Source organism: Elaeis guineensis, chromosome 6, assembly GCF_000442705.2.
Source record: "Elaeis guineensis isolate ETL-2024a chromosome 6, EG11, whole genome shotgun sequence".
NCBI classification, from domain to species: Eukaryota; Viridiplantae; Streptophyta; class Magnoliopsida; order Arecales; family Arecaceae; genus Elaeis; species Elaeis guineensis.
In genome coordinates this window covers 106,373,235-106,376,371 of record NC_025998.2, presented here as the reverse complement: position 1 = coordinate 106,376,371, position 3,137 = coordinate 106,373,235, and positions in this window count along the sequence as shown.

Sequence of the window (3,137 nt, the reverse complement as noted above, 5' to 3'; positions counted from 1 at the left end):
AACTTTCGATACCAGCTACCGAAGTTGGATCCCACCAACTTATCATTGTCCAACAATGATTGGAGCGATAGGGAAGTGGCCATATTTGCACAAAAGAGAACCATAACCTAATTAGTAATTGATTCATTAAACCTAAAGATTTGGACTTTAATCAAAAGATTTTTCTCACTATTTTATTCGAATTGGTAGCCTCTACCTCCAATTCGAGGAATTACCCTAATTCCTTAGTGGGTACTAGAATCCACTTAGACTGCACACAAGCCCAACTTTGGTTGGCTAACCCATGTACATCTAAGGGTAGGTTCATAACCAATTATTTCTCTAAACAATTTCTAGTAATTTTGATTTTGCCCCAGAAACCTAATCAGTAGGCTTTGGCCTCCACCGTAAGGATCCGGTTAGGTCCAACCATTAACATGATCATACTTGGTGTATCTAACCAACGAATAATTAAGTCCAACTTTGGTTGGCTCACCTAACCACTATTAGAGAGACACTTCCAAGTCATCATATGATGAGTGATAATTTCATTAGTCAACAAGCACCAGGCCTTTGGGTCTGCAATGATTATTGAGTTAATGGACTCATTATCAAACACTTTAACGGGAGGCTATGACTCAGTTATCTCTATAACTTTATCGTTTTAAAGACCTAATAATTTTAGAGAATTTAAATAATTTAGAGGATGAGGTCAGATGAACCAGCTTATCATGATCCTCCCACTGGCTTCACCAAGTTAGCTTAAAGGAGACCATTAAAAGGGCTGGTCTAGGAGCACCTAAATCAGTCACACTGATTTACCTAGCTGACATGGGTCAGCTCGAATAGTCAAGTGATCCGATCAAAACATAATTTCACCAAGAGGCCAGGTAAGTTCGATCAATGGGAGGGTCTGCCAAAGCTTGCCTTAGACACCATCAGAAATGGTCAGGTAAGTGGGTTCCCAATTAAAAATCATCGGTCTGGTTTACCTTAGACACCAACTGGTTTAATTAGTTTTGATTAGATCAACCTAACAGTTCGTGTTAGACCGCTTAGCCAAGAATCAAGTCCATTTGGTTCTCGTTAAAGACATGGACTTGACCAACTACAACTATTGTAATTGATCTAGAGAATCCTTGACCTAATCTAAGACAACAATTGATTAGATTTAGTTAATTCTCTAATTAAGTCCATCTTTAATCTAACCATATGTCTAACCCAATTAATGGACCTAATTTCCACTAACCCATTAACCCAATGTGTTATGGTTTGTGTCTTAGGTTCTTCAATTCACAATCCTAGAACCTAATCAAACAACTTCTTAATTCTTAATTAAGTTTTGGACTGAGGGTTGGGTTCGGCTTTTCAAAAAATAATTTTTATATTTGTAAAATAATTTTATAATATGATTCTACCAACCATATTGTATGTTTGATTCATAATCAAGATACAAGTGAAATAAACATGAAACTACTTTAGATCTAATTTAAACAGGTTTATGTAATTGAAACAATTTCAACTTTAAACAATTTCTTTGCACAAAAATTATTAACAAAGAGATTTTATTTTAGATTTAAATATCTTTTAAATCTAATAAATTATTAATTTAATCTAGATCATATCTAACAAATTTATGATTGAAGATAGATCTACACAAACTAGGACAACCTTTGCACTGTAAGGGGTAAACCTTACAGCAGGACAACCTTGCAGTTCGTGATTGATCTAAAATTTTAATTTCAGATTTAATAATCAGATTATAAATTAGATCTAATCTAAGAAATAATCTAAACATGTATAAATAATCATGTAATAAAGAACCTAGGCTCTGATACCAATTGTAGGAACTAGATCTAGAATTTCAGGGTTAGATCTTGAAACTTTTTCAAGATCATACAGCGGAAGACTAAAATAAATCAAAATTTATTTTCTAAAATCAGAGAATCCATAAATCTAAGATCTTATTACATGATTATTACATAGCATTAAATCAAAAATTAAAATATATATATACAGCATGAACTACATGTTGATCATATCAACATGTTTCTATACTACATCTAATGTATGTATTAAACAATAGATCAGATCTATTACCTTGCAAGTTAGACATTCTAACCTTGTTGATTTGGGTTTGAGGATTATGTTGCAGGCCACACATGCGTCTGACCTCTAGGAGTCGTCCACACGAGCCCACGAATCTCGATCAGAAGTCCTGCTTCAGAAAATCAGCACAGTATGCTAGTACTACGCTGATCCTTCTTTGATGATTGATCAGGTGCCTCATTCTTCTTGATTTAGACTCTTCCAAAGATGGAAAGTAGGAGGAGGAGTTTCAGATCTGAGACACTCTCAGGAAACTCAAGATGGAGGGAGGAAAGATATGAAAACAAACAACCCTAGAAGAAGACCCTCTTCTTCTTCTCATTTCTCTCTCTAGACACCCTATCTTGTATCTATTATATCTCCACGACCTAAAGGTCTTTCTCTCTAATTTTTGGATGGCCCAAAGATTTCTTAAATATCTATTTATCTAAAAATTTCATGAAGAAACTCATTTTATATAGAGATATATGATAGAGTCCTTGTCTAAGTCAAATACCTAGTCAAGGCTTATCCAAACATGGCAAGATAAGGGGCGCCCAACTCTTAAGCACGTCCTTCTTATTTTTGTATATGGATCACCAGTAAAAAGTGAACAATGTGTACCCTAAAATCCATAAAAATTCCAAAAATAATTTGGATAAATTTGGTGCAAAATTGAAAGAGTTTTGGATTTCTAAAACTCTATCTCATAGAATTCGAAATCCAAACTTATTCCTCTTTGATTTGATCCAAACCACCTTCCATGTAAGAAAGAAGAGAGAAAACCTTTTGTGAACATGGGAGAGACCTGGGAGAGGGCTTTTGTCGCACAAAATAAGAGGAGATTAGCGTTGAATGAGAGAGAGGGCGTGGGGAAGGCTTATGTGGCTCAAGGTGGAATCCTAGTCTTACTAGGATTCTATCTTATGACTTGTTTTAATTTGGTTTCTCAAACCAAATCAAACTAAAATTAGATCAACCTAATTAAAATAGGTCTTAACCCAATTAAGAACCTAATTTAATCAGATTAAATTAGATTAAAATCTGATTTAATTTTTTAATCAAATTAG